Source organism: Pinus tabuliformis, chromosome 1_2, assembly GCF_031772625.1.
Source record: "Pinus tabuliformis cultivar Carrire ecotype Pingquan chromosome 1_2, CPIR1, whole genome shotgun sequence".
Taxonomy (NCBI): domain Eukaryota; kingdom Viridiplantae; phylum Streptophyta; class Pinopsida; order Pinales; family Pinaceae; genus Pinus; species Pinus tabuliformis.
In genome coordinates, this window is record NC_142298.1 from 1,230,373,085 (window position 1) to 1,230,392,273 (window position 19,189).

Here is a 19,189-nt window from a genome sequence, read left to right on the forward strand (position 1 = left end):
ATTGTATGCTCTTGATATTGTGATCTGGTCGAATTATCGAGAGGAGATGTTAGATGCTATAGACAGATGGTCAGAGTATGTTGTCTTGTACTAGTGGATGTATGAGAGCTATTATCCTTGGTACAGGATGCCTCAAATGTTGTATTATATGTTGTTAATATAACGAAGTTGGGTTAAAAAATTAAAAAGTTGTCTATGTTTTTCGCATGTGTGATTTACTACTTTATATTTTCGATATGCAAAGTAGTTTATTGTTGAGATTCTTGGTTTGGTAGTGTCAATGATTTTAAGACTCTAGACTAGACCCAAGGTCGTGAAAATTCAACATGGTATCAGAGCATATTTGATCTACTTTGGAGGACAGTGAATCAGAGTGTGCACAGTGAAGAAACTCAGAGGGAGTTGTAGGTGTCTCGATCATGGAGCAGAGGGTTCAGATAAAGACATGGAGATGTGGTCTTCATTAGTTTGCCAACAATATTGGGTGGGAGTTCTAGTGGATTGGTGGTGAGCTACGTGAACAACAGTTTGTTGTAGGGGAGAGTGTTGATTATGGACTTTTGTTGATGTGCCATGGATGGTTGGGAAAACTCAAGGGTTTCTTTGGCATAGACGAGATCAGGTTGATCAATATGGCTTCATGTGATGGACTGGATATTGGCAGGCTAGAGTCTTATTTGTGTAGAGCTTGGTGCAGTTCATTGTAGACACACTGAAGTTGTGTGGAGACATTATTGGAGATCATGATGGCTATTTGATATCATCATAAGGTAACTTTGCAGACTCTGTGTGGATAGTATGAAGAGTTGTGAAGACTCCTTCATATGAATATAGGTTGTCATTGATGTTGTAGCATGGAGACTACAGTGAAGTTGTAAATTGACAGAATTCAGTAAAGAAGATTTTGAGTAGAGAATTACTATCAAACATGCCTTGACAAGATAGGGTTGGAGCGCTTGGGGTTGGTGCCTCAGAATTGGAAGGATTGGTGTCCTTGGAGTTGGTGCTCCTAAATCCAAGGTTGGTGCCCTGGAGGTTGGAGCCTCATAAAAAGTCCAAGTTGGTGCTTCGCAATAGATTGGAGCCTTATATATATTGTACTTTTTTTATTGTAAATATTGTATTAATAAAATCATTTATTCCTATTGTTCATTTTTTGTTCTAAATATAAATGATTTAACTGGTAAAAATAAAAATTGAAAAGGAATATTGATTCACCCCCCCTCTCAGTATTTCCAACAATTGGTATCAGGTCTAGTACCTTCACTCAAAGCCTAACAACTTGAAGGTTGATCTTTAGAACACAAATGGCGAAGCCAAGGAAGAAAGTCTCCAATCCTCTTAAAGATGTGTCTCCCTCTAAAACTGAAATAGAAGACAATCAATTTGAGGAGGCTCCATGGTTCAATGGAAACTTTAATAAATGGTAAGCAAGAACGAGGAATTTCTTAAAGACTCAAGGCATTGAAATCTAGAAATCAGTGACTGTTGATAGCATGTTGGATGGAGAATCCAAGGAGTACAATGCAAAAGCAATGAAGGAAATCTTGAATGAGCTACCTGATTCTATAAAGAACAAATTAGGAAAATGTTCGTTAGCAAAGGGTATATGGGACAAACTTCATGACCTTCACTCAAAAGGAGATTGACCATGACCACTGGTCAAGAAGATGATGGAAACCAAGAAAGAAATCCAGAACCCATCATAGAAGCTGAAAATGAGAATGATGACATCAAGGCTAAAGAAGACCTAGAAGATGAAGAGAATGAAAAAGATTTTGTAGAAGATCTCGTCGCTAAACTTATGGCTACCATGGAAGAGATTATCAATTTAAAAAAGGAAAACGAGGAACTTAAGAAGAAATCACTAGCTAGTGACCAAGACCAAACAAGGAAGAAACTTGACCTTGTCAAGCTTCAAGTACAAGAAAGAGATGAAGAGCTTGCCAAGATTAATAATGAATTTCATCAAAGCAAAATAAAGGATCATGAAGAAGTCATATCCATGACATATCAATTGAATAAAGCAAAGAAACAAGAAGATACCTTGTCAAGTCAACTTGAACAAAGGCACAAGAGGTTGAACAAACTCGAAGAAGAGATTGGTCAGTACAAGGTAGAGGTCTCCTCTCTCAAATCTAAACTACAAGAAGCAAGAAAGTTAGCACAAGGAGCTGAGAAGACAATGGAAGCATTGGCAATCATAGAAGGACAGATTGATGAAGCAAAAAAGGAGAGAAACTCTATGATATGTCAACTAAAAGAAAAGGATGGAGACATCTTCAAATTAAAATCTAACATCAACCTTCTCAAGGCTGAAACATGTAAAGCTACAAGAGTCAAGGAAGAAATGGAGAGTATTCTAGCAAAATAAAATGAAGAAATATTCAAAATAAAGTCAGATATCATCTCCCTTAAAATAGAAGCAAATGAAGCTACTCATATCAAGGAAGAAACTAAGAAACAACTTGCTAAGAAGAATAATGATTGTGAAAGACTGGAAGAAGAGATTGTCTCCCTCAGGAAAAAGGTTGAAGGGATGGACAAAATCTTGAAGATCTCTCAATCCTTGGATGACATGCTTAGCCATCAAAAATTCCAATTTGATAAATCAAATATTGGCTATGAAGGTGAATCCTCAAACAAGAATGATAATGCTCCAAACAAAAAGGATGTGAGGAAGCGAGAAAGAAATGTTGATGCTCCTAGTTCAAGGAAAGGGAAGGAGAAGAGTCAAGGCAACAATGGAATAAATCCTGCTCCAAGAAGAAATGCAGATGATGTCAAGGATGCGAGAATCAATAATTATCATCAAAGGATCTCAAGGCAGAAAGGCTTCAGCATTACATTAAGGAAATCTCCATCTCGAAGGTACCAACATTTATTTCTTGGTGATTGTTATTCTTGTACAAACTTTGGACACATGGAAAAATATTGTAGGGCTTATAATGATCCCCTTCAATCTCTGAGAAGCAATTTCACAAGAAGAAGTCATGAATTCTTATTCATGAACAACATAGAATGCTTCAAGTGTCATAATATTGGTCATATGGCACGCAATTGTAACTTGATTTGGGCACCTTCTCAAGCTAGATCCATGCCAAAAAAGAAAGTTACACAAGTATGGAGAAGGAAGCAAATACAATTTGAAAGCCCCTGAACTCTCTAGCCAACAACACATGTTGTTGACCTGATCTTCGACAATCTAAGCATTTGGTGGGGAGACTCTACCAAAAGGAAGATCATGCATACAGTTAGGGGGAGCTTATGATGATTAAGCATTCTTGCAGAAGCCATCTATGAATGGGCCTTATGTAATCCTTGATGAGCTATATTAACAATCATTGTTTAATAAAGATCATTTCTCAGGAGCACTACATTGAAGAACATGATCTTGTAACCATTCTTTGGACTGATTTTGAAGATGTTTTCCACTTGAAAACTAAGCAGAAACTGGAGCAGTAGAGAAGGCCATCCAATGCTAGAGAAATAGGGCTAATAACTATGTTGTTGGTATTACAGAAGTTGAGTAAAGCATAACTACACAATATTTTGAGAATGTGTCCCTTTCCAACAAACATATGCATATGGGAATGAAGCTCGAAGTAAGAGCAGTTGGCAGTATCTAACAAAATTGAAGCATTGCAAAAAGATGCCAATCAGTGAAAAGAATTTAAAAGACAGTCACGGATGGGATATCAAAATCTGCTAGTGGAGATAACTTGCAGAGACTTTTACAAGAACACAAGTAAAATATGGCTCATCAAAAAGGACTATAGAAAGGAGAATGTTGTGTAGTCGAATATATCTCAGTAACTTAAGGAGAAGTACAAAGATACAAAAGAATCCTGATCTGAAGAAAGATAGCAAGAAAGACAATTTCAGTGGCATTTTCTCTTGATTCGGACTATGAAGGCCTCTTAATTCTGACTGTGGAGACAACAAAATATGGATTGAAGCATAAACACTTGGACTTGAACATTTGGTGTGTGGCTATTTGCAATCTGTTTGGAAGCATTGAAGTGGAGCATCCTTAAGCATTGTTGAAGCCATGATAAAGTAGTTTTTTTTAAGACATGAAGAAGGTATAATGTACAAGTTGATGACAAGGCATCAATCCTTCTATCTTGAGTAAAAATAAGAACACTATGATAGGGGGAGTAACAAACCCATGAAGATCTACTACTCATAAAGAACAAAAGCAGTTTGATAGGGGGAGCAGTTCGACAGCGGGAGTCCCTGAGCACTCCTTTGCCATTGGTGTCAAAGGGGGGGAGAAGAAGAATATTGCCATCAATGACAAAGGGGGAGATTATTGATCTAAATTGTCATTGATGTCAATATGGAAATATTATAGGATACTAAATGATGATATCAAGCCAAGCAGAAGCAGAGTAGATCCGTGAAGAAATAGGAGAAAGAAGCCAAGGAGGAAAGCCATCAGGGAAGTCTTTGGAAAGACATTGGAAGCCATTGGAGGTAAAGAATAGGAGCAGTCAAAGAATAAGAGGAAGAGTTCATCAGAAGCCATCAAGGAAGTAGATTATCGCATATGCCCAAGGGTAAGTGCTATCAGAAGAACAAAGAGAAACAACGATATTAGAGGAGTAAAGAAGAAAACATTGGAGGATCCATATTGGAAGTATAGGAAGAAAAAAGTGGAGCATAAACAGAGCTATCGGAGCAATGTATCAGAAGTCATAGGAGTGAAGAGAAGCCATAGGAGCGACAAGCCAAGACAAAGAAAATCTATCGCATGTGACAAGAGTAAGATCCATATCAGAGACATCGCATGAAATATCAGAAGAAGCAAAGAGGAACACATCGGTGGAGGAGCATAAACCGAGTTATCGGAGGTCACAAGAAGAAAGCTATCAGAAGAGCGCGTGGAGGAGTGTACGTAGTCATTGGAGCAAGTAAAGAAGAAAATAAAGAGCACAACTATCAGAATAGCAGGGGTAGGAGTGTATGTCTGTTTTGATCGTGGCTGAAGTCCTGCACTAAATAATAGTCGTCAATCTCATTTTCAACACTTACATCATAGTCAACAGTGGGGGTTAAGCCTATTGTTAACCCGTGTGCTAGTTAAAGACCCTCAGGCCGTAGATTTGATGATCTCGTATATCCAATGGATATCAGGTCACAAAATGATCGGACGTTAATCTCAAGAATAGACCCGAAATTTTATAGATCAAGGATTTATAATCCTTATCGGCTCCATAAAGGTAGTGAAGCGTCGCACAAGTTCCCTGGTCGATATCATTATGAACCATTGGATCTAGCATGCCTTTATCAAACGGTGGAGGATTGATGATTGGGTTTGTTGATCGGGTGGATAAACAACCATCGGATTAAAGATGAGATCAATGATGCAATAGTATTGTGGACCCACTACACCATTATAACATGATTTAATAGTATATCGCATCTGTATTGGAAGTTATGTATCACAAAGGAATGCCACTTGAAAAACTACGATTGCGATAGCATTGCGAACCTGCTACACCATTATTGCATTGATTAACTAAATATCGCATCCATTGAATTGCAAAGTTCAAAAGGGTTAACACCACCAGACTACCGATTGCGATAAGTCTTGTGAACCCGACCGCGATTGCGATATAAGTTGTGGACCTGATTGAGTTATCAAAAGATGCTTATTGGAATGTTGCATCCATCGAAAATGGGGGCATCTACAATGTTATATCATGAAGCCAAAGGGTTGTGATTGCGGGAGTTTCCAAAAGTTGTGATTGGGAATTGAGGTAGTGACGTGGCATGTGGGACCTCCTTGTGGGTATATCCTCTCCTATGAAATCCTCCATAAATAATGAGTCTATTGTATGAATATTAAAAAGGAACTATCTGATATAATTTTAATATGCAACACTATTGTAATTCAGCCTCTCTTCCAAATGAATGTGTCTTTTGAGTATTGTTGAACTCGAAGAGACAGAGGAAGCTGAAGATCAGGAAGCTGAAGATCAAGCGAGCGAAGAAGGTCGAGTGAGCATAGAGGAAGCCGAATATCAAGCGATTGAAGAAGGAATCCAAAAGGTCAAGCGAGCACAGAGGAAGCCGAAGATCAAGCGAGCGAAAAAGGAAGCCAAAGGTCCAGCGTATCAGGAATCTATAACAGAGAACAAGGAAAGTTCACAATGGGTGAACTGGAAGAAATAGAGCAAGCAGTATGTCCAACAGGACAGGATGAAGCCAAAGGACGAGAAAATTTTTTGATCGAGTTAACCTTTGAAATGCTCAGGCCAGTGATAAATTAATCAGGTACATAACACAACTTGAAGAATAATTTTGTGAAGGAAAAAGTAAAGTTTCATCTGACATCGCTTGAAGTGAGCAGTAGACAGCACCAGCATTGAAGCGTATGTGAATTTTTTTCTGGGAAGTAAGAGATCGTGACAACAAGAACAGTGAGAAGCAGTCATGCCTGAATAATTTACCGTGAAAGTGAGAACAAAGGCTTGAAGTAGAGAGTTGGTTTTTGTGCAAAGCTTAGTGCAGTTCATTGTAGACACACTGAAGTTGTGTGGAGACATTATTGGAGATCATGATGGCTATTTGATATCACCATGAGGTAACTTTGCAGACTCTGTGTGGACAGTATGAAGAGTTGTGAAGACTCCTTCATATGAAGACAGGTTGTCATTGATGTTGTAGCATGGAGACTACACTGAAGCTGTAAATTGACTAAATTTAGTAAAGAAGATTTTGGGAGCAGAGAATTATTATCAAACATGCCTTGACAAGATATGGTTGGATCCCTTGGGGTTGGTGCCTCAGAATTGGGAGGATTGGTGTCCTTGGAGTTGGTGCTTCTAAATCCAAGGTTGGTGCCTTGACAAGATAGGGTTGGTGCCCTAGAGGTTGGAGCCTCGCAAAAAGTCCAAGTTGGTGCTTGGCAAGAGATTGGAGCCTGATATATATTGTACTTGTTTTATTGTAAACATTATATTAATAAAAGAATTTACTCCTATTGTTCATTTTTGTGTTCTAAATATAAATGATTTAACTGGTAAAAATAACAATTGAAAAGGAATACTGATTCACCCCCCCTCTCAGTATTTCCAACAGGGCTTCCATAGCAAGGAATTGAACTAAGAGGTGGGCTTCCTCATGGATCCTGCCAACACATAGCCCTCCCGACTACAACTCAATATCATGCCATTTCTCTCCTGGAGATGCGTGAGCACTCATGGAAAATGTATCTTCGTCAATATTTGTTGTAGAAGCCTTAGGATCATGTTTCTTATCCTACTCCTTTTGCTTCAAAGGACATTGGGATGCAAAGTGGCCCATCTCACCACATCTGAAACATTTCACCTTTGAAGTCTCCTTCTTCCACTTCTACTTTTGTTGTCCCTTTGATGCTAGAGATGTGTTCTTGTAGAGACCAATCCAGGGTTCTAGATTACACTAAATTTAATGTCAACCAAGGTAGGTAAACTTAGAGGCACATGTCTAAATTATATAGACCTAAAAGGATCTAATCTGTCTAAGTAAGTGTCTAGTGTGACAGGCTACAACACTCTTTTACAAGAGATTGAAGTATGTTTCCTTTCACAATTTAAACACTTATATCATCTAATTTAATTAACTGTTCTAAAAACAGAGTGTTACTAGTCTGAGTTCTCAATCCTCTTACAAGGATATAATTCACAAAAACTCTTTCAAAATAACACACTAAACATAGTAAAAATCAAATTCATGAAAACAGAGTTCATAGAAATATTTTGAAATTCAATGTTCAATTAAACCTTTTACAAGGACTTGTTCAATAATTTTGCAATTGAACTTTCAAGCTACTACTATGAATCATAAAATATCAATCACAAGAAATTCTAATTAAATTGATAAACTCACAGGGAATGAAATGAAGTAAAACACTATTAAGATATGAATACTAAATTCTATGAAACAGAAAAGAAAGTGTACCAATCCTCACGTAGGGGCCCTTCCACGCTTTGATGGCACACTTTGAAAAACTTCAAGTGATAAGAACATTAACTCATAAACACCATAATTGATGAAATTCTACCTTTGATTAAGTTTTGAGAGTAGATTACATTAAAAACAGAGTTCTGGAATACGCTTACAGTCTTAAGTCTGCTCTTTCCATGTCTTCACTAGCATTTTTTTTTATAATAATCAAAATCCTCCTATTTATTAAAATTTACAACCAAAAAGGCTATTTTCATTCTTCCTAATCCTAACTGATTTCTAAAACAAATCGAAATTAGTTTAGGGTCCCTAATCTTAAGCAAAAGATCAAGTACATTCATTGTAACTTCAGATTTTTCTGCTAAATAGGCTGGGTTTGACCAGCATTGACCATGTATTCAGGAGCTTCAAATTCGATGCTAAATAGATTTTCCAACATGTATGTACATCCTAGATCACGTCCTTATCTTCTGTTTCGATTTTCCTGCCATGCCACATGTGACAACATAAACCAATTACAGGAAGTCATTACATCCCGTAATTTTGTTGAAAAATTCCAATTTTTAACATAAAAAACCATAAATTAAATTTAATGTAAAATAACAATTATAATGCTTTATTAATCAATTTCAATGGACTATGAGGAGTTTATGGAAGAAAATGGTAGATAAATGATGGATTTTTAGAAGAAAAGAATAGCAATAAAATAGTACCAACAGTTCTCCTCCTCCTCCTTTGTATTCATGCCACTCCCACTATTGCCATTGAGGTTGACCTTAACTAGATCCCTCCTTAATTCTTCCTATTGAAGAGCTGCCCACATCTCTTACCATGAAGGTAGTCTTTCCCTGGCCAATATACAATGGACGAAAACTTTCCATTCATCGAAGAATCCATTCAAGGTCATCCTTACCATTGTGGTAGATTAAGGAGTAGACCCCACTGCAACAGGCTGGTCTCTAGTGTCCTGAAGACGCAGAAGATATGAGTTAACTCCTTCTCCCTTTTGCATCAATGTTCACTGCGAATTTTGTTCTAGGTACATCTTCTGTTGTTTAGAAGAGACTTCATACAATGAAGACAAAGCTTCCCACATCTCCCGGGTTGTATCTTTTCCCTGTAATTGTGAGACCACATGATCTTGAACCTCTTCACCTTCACACATTATCTTGAACTTCTTTGCCTTCCCCTTTTCAACCTTCTACTTCTTTTTTTTATCATTGTCAGCAGGAACATCCCGAACACTCTTGACGTAGTTTAGTATACCTTGGGGGATAGTATGGGGTACAGAGGGAGGTACCTAAGGGAATAATGTAATAATGGGATGGGCCATAGTTAATAAATAAAGTGGTTAACCCGTATCATGTAAGGGACCACAAGTAGTAATGTGATAAGCCCAAGGTATTAGATATATGGTATTGAGAGAACCATGGTAATGACCAATGGTATTGTCTATATGAATCATATATAGAGGCTAGAGACTCCTCATTGAGAGATGTCAAACATTATTGTATTGGCAAGCATATGCCTTGTGGAGTGTTCTCCTTCCTTTATACCACTTGTAATAGATCTGGCCTACAAATATATGACAATGAAAATATACTTAAAAATAACAAGAGATAAATAGATAGAAATGCTTCTTTATTGATCAAACCCTTGAGGTAGGGTAACACCATACCATCACTCCTTAAGGAAGGAGAACACTCCACAAGCCATATGCTTTCCAATACAATAATCCTTGACATCTCTGAATGGGGAGTCTCTAGCCTCTATATAGGATTCATACATACAATACCATGGGTCATTACCATGGTTCTCTCAATACCATATATCTAATACATGGGCTTATCACATTACTACTTCTGGTCCCTTACATGATACGGGTTAACCACTTTATTTATTAACTATGGTCCATCCCATTATTACATTATCCCCTTGGGTACCTCCCTCTGTATCCCATACTATGCCCCCTAGGTATACTACATGTAGGCTTTGAGATCATACTCTTCCAAAACTTTTAAGATTTTGGCCTTCCATGACATAGTTGGAAGCACCTTCCAACCTGCCATGATATCTAAGACCATTTGATGCCATCTCACCCAAATTGTTGAACTAACCCCTCTAGTCATAGCTCAACACTACTGCCAGGTAAGTGAGATTTTTGAGCTTATGGTGAAAAGCTCTCTGAGTAGAAAATTCCCCTTCTATGTGTCTTTGCTCTTTTCCAACGGATTTATGCACCGAAAGAAACATCATCCTTCAAGCATGATCAGGAGCTCAAGTTTGAGCTAGGGAAAATGCTCAAATTTGAAAGTGCTCAGATTGGGTTGAAACCTGAATGATTGGATAGGTCTCGTCTTCCTGACTCTGGTGCCATGAACGGTTTGAAAAATGGACTCCATATGGAGAAGTTATTCCAATTTAAAAATCACCCAATGACCTTCATTTTTTAATTTTGAAAAAGAAATTAATTTTTTTTTGAGGAATATTCCCTAGAATATTCTTTGGAACATTCCCTAGAATATTATTTGGAACATTCCCTAGAATATTCTTTGGAATATTCTCTAGAATATTCCATTTGGTTGGTTCGGCAAAACTTTTTGCAACTCCGCGGAAAGCCCACAGGCCCAACCAGCCCGCCTGCACGGTGAATCTTAACATCAATGGGTCACATTTTATATTTAAATCTTAATGAAGTTTTGGTTGGGTGGAAAAGGGGCCAACCCCTAACCATGTGACCACGCGCTCGGAACCGGGACCCAAAAGCTTGGTGTTTAAACAAACTCCGATGGTTACGGTGCCACTAGTCACATGCATAAATCCTGCCGGCGCTTGTGGTCCATTTGGCGGGAAGTTTGGTGGAATCTGCAATTTTCATCACCGTGGCCAGATTTAGTGGAGTTAACTCGTAATTAGCCAGTTTTAGTGGAGTTTTTCTAGGGGTAATTGGACAAAACGTCAGTTAGACATAACTTTGGCTAGGAGAGGCCTTTTGATGCGATTTTTTTTCTTTTGATTTTGGGTCTCTTCAACCTTTTGGACCCAATGGAGTAGGTTTGAAGTCTAAAAAAGGTCATCTTCAGAGGATTAAGCTACTAAGAAGATGAAGGAGCCATCAGGGCCTTGGAGGAGAAAGCTGTGTATTGGACTGTGTTTTTCTGTTTAAGGTAAATGAACATGCATTCTTAGCTATTTCATACCTTATGAATATGTTTAGATAGTTTTCAAAGCTTTTTAAGAACATTAGAAAGTGAAAAAGCTTCATTTAATTTATAGAGGCCATTTTTGTTGATTTGATCAGTAGCAGTTCAGGGCCTAACCAGGGGAGCTAAAGGACATCTGGAACGAATCAATGGTCATTCTTGAATGAAAAAATAATTCTGAATCCATTTATAGAAGTTTTAGCAAGTATTAAAGACCTTTAGAGGTCAAAAACTCAGCAGAGAAATTTTCCTTGACCCTAGTGCCAAGGGGTGCCAACAGTGTGTGTAGGTGAAACTGGAGCAGTCGGAGGCGATTTCTGATGAACAAAAACTCTATCTTGACTAATTCATTCATTTTGGAACCAACGGAAGTTGTTCTAGATCATTTTGAGTACTTATAAAGCTCGAGAAGTTGATGTGAAGTCGTGGGCAGCCTTGGGCAAACCATGGACGAGAGCCATTTTTGGGGATGTTGTGCTTGATGTAAGCAATTAATTAGTTGGTATTTGGTGTCTGATCATTATTGGATATAGAAGTAGTGGTTTTAGTGACAGAAACAGGAATCTAAGGGAGTTTGTGCCATTTAGAAGCTCAGAGAAGCTTAGTGCATCGACAAAAGGATGTGTATCCATGGAAGCCTTAAGCTGTTTGCAGGAATTGGACAACCATTAAAGGGATTTAAAATGGTATTCTCAGCCCTTTGAATCATTTTTTGATTCATTGTGGTTAAGTGTGGAGCTTGTAAAATAATTTAATTACCTTAATCCCAAAGAGTCTAGTCATGTTGATGAAACTCAAAGGAGATGTAGCCCAAGAGTTGGGGTGAAATCCTATATTATATTGCTGTTGTGTTTTGATATTATATGGCTGAATTATGTTGTTGATATATATGTTAAGTTTTAGCAAAAAAAAAAAAACTTAAAACACATAAACAGAAGAAAAGACATACACCTCTTTCAAGCTAAAATTCCGCATAACGTCAAGTTCAAGCAAGGTTCTTTTTTAATTAAATCAAAGTGTTTACTTCTATTATTTCTTTAGGTAGAGTCTGTAGAGGGCCAGGTAGATTCTCGATCTCATCCTCTCTTTAGAGGTGACATACCCAGTAAATTCCCCTACAATCTATCTCTGTATTAGAAATAAGAAGTTCTCACATTTTTAGATTTAAACTTGGAGTATTTTCGCACTTATTTACATAAATGAAAATGGATATCTTTCACCCTTTTTCAAGTACCTTCCATTTTCATATCAGGTTGGTATCAGAGCACTTGGTTTGCTTGATTGACATCACAATAGCTTGATTGTATAACTTGAAAGGTTTTTAAAGCAGTGTAGAAGATTGGCAAGTTGTTTGAGTTTGCTGAAGTTTGGGGATAGCTACTGATTAGCTAAGTGTTAGAAAAGACAAAAAGGAATAGAAGATATTTTCCTTACCCCAAAGGACCTCAAAACTACTCCAATATTTTCACTTGAGTTGGTTTGCTATTGGTTGCTTGAACAAGATTTTCACTTGATTTGTGTGTTGTTGGCTGCTTGAATATGTGATGGCTGTAAAGACATTTGGGTGAAAAAGCTTTGTCATTTGTTTTGAAAAGCTTTAAGAACATTGTTGAAGTTAATTTGTTCATTGAAATCATAATGACAACTTCTACAAGTGAAGTTTCGTCCTTCACAAGGTTCTTCGTGTTGGAAATAATACTGAGAGGGGGGGTGAATCAGTATTATCAGATCAATCAAACCTTTTCAATGCTCAGAAACATATACGCTACTTCAGTTAAGTAAAACAGCGTGTACACGCTACTGTGACTAAATAAAACAGCGTATAAGCAGAAAACTCATAACTTAGTTAGCTTATTCTTCAGTTAAGTTCATCAGGACATTATTCAGCACATTAACAGTAAGCAGATGCAGTATAACAGAACGGATCAAAAGTCACACACATGAACACCAAGATATAAGGTGGAAACCCAATGTGGGTGAAAACCACCTGCTGCAAGTTATCTCTATCTTTCTTTAAGAAACTTCAGTTTACAATCTTTTGTACTGGTGCAGCCTTATACCAGTACGCAGGCTACAACCTGCAGAAGGCTACAACCTTCTCTCGTTCTCCAAACTTCCTTGGAAGGGAGCTCCAACCCCCTTTGTTCTTGTACTAGCCAAGATACTAGTACGTAGGTGCTGACCTACAATCTTCTTTTCTTCAGGTATCACCTTTCATACATTTTCAGACTTGAATATTCCTGAAGCACAACATTACAATCTGAAGACCACAATTCATTCAATTTCCACAACAGATCATTGAAGCATAAAACAACCAAACTCTGAATCACTGAACCACTGAACCCTGTCAATCACCAGTTATCAGAACACAGAGCAGACTACAGAACTCTGCAATAACTGTCAGACCCCACTGTAAACCCAAAAACAAGCTTCAAAAGATATACGCTACTTCAAGGAGCCAAACCCGCGTATACACGCTCTTTTACCGAAGCCAACCTGCGTACAGATCTAAAAATAAACTTTCTCAATTTGCAGCTGTACCAGACATTAGTTAGACCCAGAACATAGCATTGCGACAATATGCAGATCTAGAAATAAGCATAATCAACCATATCATGATAGTGCATTTCAAACCATTAGATCCCGATCTATCCTTAGATCTAGTCTTCCATCAACCAATGTGATCTCTCCTTGGCTTAGATCAAGCAACCCAGCACCTGCAAATCAGATCTCTTTCACTCTTAGATATTCAAGCCCTTGTCGAAAGATGATTTTGCCTAATGATCTTCTTCTCCTTATATAGTCTTAGGCCTAGCTCAATACCAAGAGCCAAAACCATAGTAACACAATACCATCAACTTCAAAACTAGGGATCGACACGCCCGTCGAGACACAATGGTCCGAAATCATAGGCACAACTTCCAAGGACTAACCACCATGGACCAAAGGAACCTTTCCACATACACGCGCTTTTTATGAATCGAACTAGCGTGTACACGCGACTTGGGCTTAACGAAACGGCGTGTATGAGCTTCCTTGGCATGCTGTACTGAGATCTGTCTTCTGATTAAGATGCCATCACTTGTACCAACCTCTGAGCACTTGTACCATCCTCTGAGTGAGTTGCCATCAAGGACAACACTTGAATCATAATGCCAACAATCTCCCCCTTTGGACTTGATGGCAACCACCACACCAAGTCACTCTCCCCCTTTGACATCAAGAGCAAAGGGCTGTGCTCCCCCTGAGGACATGCTGATACCTCTGCTTGGCTGTGCTGACTCGTGCTCCCCCTGACAGTAGGCCAGATCTGAAAAAGATGTTCTTCAACAAGAGCCAAGATTTATACACCATAAGGGACCTTCCTATCACCAAAAGACTCAATACATACATCCATACTCCCTACCAAGAGGGGACATATCAGAAACAACCAATTATATTACAGCATTCATCCCAGGCATAGTGGGGAAACCAACATAGGCCGTTACATGACCTTGACACCATAAAAGAGATATGACAAGAGAGATACATGACATAGAGACAACAGATCTAGACCAAGACTTAGGAAAGACACCAGCAACATCTGATAAACATCTTGTTAGATCAGCAACCAGAATTTCTTTCTGAGCTCCTTCTCCTGAAACCAACAACCAAAACATCTGAATGCCAACAATGCTTTATGAGACTTTTGAGCTGCTCCCCCTGAACCTGTGCCTGTTGCACTCCCTGAAACTGTGCCTGAAGAATTCTGACATTCCTATTGCTTTTCAGAACTTCAGAGTTTTCCCTTGCTGTTCAGAACTTCATATACGCGTTTTATCCTATATAAAACAGCGTATGTACGCGGATATTCTTTCTGCAACAAGCGTCCAGCATACACGCGACTTACCCACCATAAATCCGCGTGTATACGCTCATATCCCTTCCGTAACCTGCGTATACCAACTTTTCTGTAGAACAAACAATCTTCAACAACAGGATGAAGCATCAACTACTCCCAGCTTTTGTCTGAGATATTCAAAAGTTTCCCTGGGCAGTGGTTTTGTGAGAATATCAGCAACTTGCTCCTTAGAAGGAACATACTCCAACTTGACCTTCTGCTCAAGCACTTGTTCCCGAAGAAAATGGTACTTGATTGGTATGTGCTTGGTCTTTGAGTGCATGACAGGATTCTTTGAAATGCTGATTGCACTTGTATTATCACATAAGATAGAGACAGGTGGAGTGCAAGTGATTTGAAAGTCCTGCAAGGTCTGCATCATCCAAAGAAGTTGTGTGCAACAAGATGCTGCAGCCACATATTCTGCTTCAGCTGTAGATAAGGCAATCGAACTTTGTTTCTTGCTGAACCAAGATACTAATCTAGAACCCATGAAGAAAGCACCTCCACTTGTGCTTTTCCTATCATCCACACTTCCAGCCCAATCTGCATCTGTGTAAGCATGAAGAGTGAGATCAGTATTTCTAGGATACCATAAGCCATAGTTTTGGGTCCCTTGAAGATATTTGAAGATTCTTTTGACTGCCTGAAGATGAGTTTCCTTTGGGTTGGCTTGAAATCTTCCAACCATTCCTACTGCATGTGTAATATCTGGTCGAGTACCTGTCAAATAAAGCAAACTCCCAATCATGGATCTATAAGTGGGTTGGTGAACTGCTGCTGATTCATCATTTGCACTGAGGCTGCATCCTGTAACCATGGGTGTACATACTGGTTTTGACTCTTCCATGCCATACTTCTTCAAGATCTGCTTGAGGTATTTGGTTTGAGACAAGAAGATACCTCCTTCATTTTGTTGGATTTGCAATCCAAGAAAATATGTCAATTCTCCAAGAAGTGACATTTCGAATTCTTTCTGCATAACCAAGGCAAAGTTTTGACTCATGGTCTCTTCATTGCTGCCAAAAATAATATCATCTACATAAACAACAAGGATTAGCAATTTGTTATTTTCAACTTTTATATAGAGATTGCTATCTGCTGATCCTTTTGAAAAGCCTTGTTGGTGAAGATATTTGTCCAAGCGATAGTACCAAGCCCTTGGAGCTTGTTTGAGCCCATAGAGTGCCTTTTTCAATCTGCATACAAGGTTTGGATCATTTCCAAGAATGAACCCATCTGGCTGCTCAATATATACTTCTTCTTCTAAGTCTCCATTTAGGAAGGCTGATTTCACGTCCATTTGAAATACCTTGAAGTTTTGAAAGCTTGAGAGAGCAAGGAACATTCGGATGGCCTCTAGTCTTGCCACAGGAGCAAAGGTCTCTTCAAAATCTATTCCTTCTTGCTGTGCATACCCTTTACAAACAAGTCTGGCCTTGTTTCTAATTACTTCTCCATTTTCATTTAACTTATTCTTGAAGACCCATTTTGTTCCTATTACATTCTTATCTTTTGGTCTAGGAACTAATTCCCAAGTGTTGTTCCTTTCGATTTGCTCAAGTTCTTCATCCATTGCTTTGACCCAACATTCATCTTTGCATGCTTCTTTCACATTTTGTGGTTCAATGGAGGAGAGTAGAGCCAAGTAGCTTGAAGCTTCTGCAAGTGTCCTTCTTGTTTGTACTCCTGCTTCTTTCTGCCCCACAATCTGAGTTTCTGGATGATTCTTTTGGACATATCTGGATGGAGTCTTCTCTTCTATTCTTGTCTGCTCCTCTGGTTCTTCTTGAGATTCTTCTTCTTCATCATTTCGCCTTTGAGAGTAACCTTCATCTTCTTCAATGTCTTCATGATGAACTTGCCTAGGAATATATCCCTTCTCATCAACCACTATATCAATACTGTCAACAATTCTGCCAAGTCTTTTATTGTAGCACTTGTATGCTTTGCTATGTGGAGAATAACCAAGAAGAATGCCCTCATCTGCTCTAGGTTCAAGTTTGCCAAGTTGCTCATCAGTATTCTTAATATAACATTTGCTCCCAAAGATTTTGAAATGCTTCACGGAAGGAGTTTTACCACTCCAAAGCTCATGAGGTGTTTGAGTGCTGTTTACTCGGACATTTGTTTTGTTAAGAATGATAACAGCAGCATGTGCAGCTTCACCCCAGAAGGTTGCAGGAGTACCTGATTCATCGAGCATAGCACGAGCCATTTGTTGGATAGTTCTGTTCATTCTTTCCACAACCCCATTTTGCTGAGGAGTTCTAGCTGTAGAGAATTCTCTTCTTATCCCATGTTCATCGCAGAAATCGAAAAATTCATTTGATGTGAACTCCCCACCTCTGTCAGATCTGAGGCACTTAATTTTGTGTCCTGATTCATTTTCAGCCAATGCTTTGAAGGATTTGAATTTTTCGAATGCTTCATCTTTGTGCTTCATAAGCCCTAACCAAACAAACCTTGAGAAATCATCAATGAATAATATCAGATATTCTTCTCCTCGAGGTGTCCTTTTCCTAAATGGACCACATACATCTGTATGGACTAGCTCAAGAGGCAAGCTAGCTGATCCTTCCTTTTCTGGAAAGTTAGTTCTGGTTTGCTTTCCAAACTGACAAGATTTGCATATAGTGTTGTCTGGAATTTTGATATCTGGAAGATCGCGAACTGCCTGATATTTGCATGCTTTTCTTATTTGTGAGAAGCTTAGATGTCCCAACCTTCGATGCCATAGCCAGTGCTCTTCATCCTTGCTAAGATAGCATTGTTGTTGTCCTTCTTCAAATATGTACAGATTATTTGGAGTTCTTTTGCCTTTGAGAACTGTTTTACCTGTATCAAGATCACGAACAAGACATCCATTCGATCTGAAAATAACCTCGGTTTTTTGATCACACATCTGACTGACACTTAGAAGATTATGCTTCAATCCATCAACATACAAAACATTTCCAGCCTTGACCTTTTCTTTCAAAGGAGCAATACCTTTTCCTTTTATAGTTGCAGGAGTATCATTTCCAAAAGAAACTTTCTTTCCCTTTTCTAAAGTAGAATAAGATTCAAGTTTTTCTTTATCACCTGTCATATGTTTCGAACATCCACTGTCAATGTACCATAGATTTTCCTGTCCTTCTGCATAAAACGCTATCCCACATCTTTCTGTCTGAGGTTCTTTTATTCTCCATTTTTTGGTGCTCGTGGCTTGTTCCTTTTTCTCCTGAAACCTGCTCCTGCATTCAGATTCTTTATGACCAAAATTATTGCAAATAGAACATTCAACTTCATTTTCAAGAACCGAAAAGTTGTTATAGGTCCTCTTTGTAATCCCTGTCATACTTCTTTGTTTTTGAGCTTCCCTAGTCATGATTGTTTTATATGCAACACATTGAGCTGCTTTGTGACCAAAGTTATGGCAAGAAAAGCATTGTCCATTGAAGAAGCTTCTGCGGTTATTGAATCTACCAGCCAACTGATTGTAATTTCTATTTTCATCTATTCTTGTGCCAAACTGAGAAGATTTTACCTGTGGTTGGTTGTAGCTTTTGTTCACCCTTAAGAAGGATTGTCCCTGATAGTTTCTGTTTGTAATTCGTCCCTGCTTTACCTGATTATCTTCATTGTTCTTCTGCTCATTTCTTCTTGCTGCATCAAGATAATTTTTGAGGTGGATGCTTTAGAGGTTTCTCCATTATAGCCCAAACCTGTCTTGTTTAGAGGAGACCGCTGCACATTGATAATCTCATCCAAAGTTTCAGATCCTTTGACAAACTTAAGATTAATAGCTTTTGTTTTCTCAATTTCTTTTCTGAGACCAACAATTTCACCTTCTAGTTTTTCAAGATGTTTTTCCTTTTCATCAATTTGAAATTGCAAAGTATCAATGATCACACTCTTTTCTTCTATGCATCTCTTGAGTCTAGTAATTTCATTATAGAGATTATCCACATCTACAGCATCCTCATAATCATCATCTTCAAATGCCATTAATAGCTTATATTTATTACCTTGTTCATCTTCATCACTGTTTGATAAGCCATCACTATCTTCATGGGTGTAGTAGCTTTTCTTATTTGCACTTTGTTTCTTATTCCATCTAGCAGGTTCTTTTCCTTTATCTTTATTAGGACATTTTGCAGCATAATGA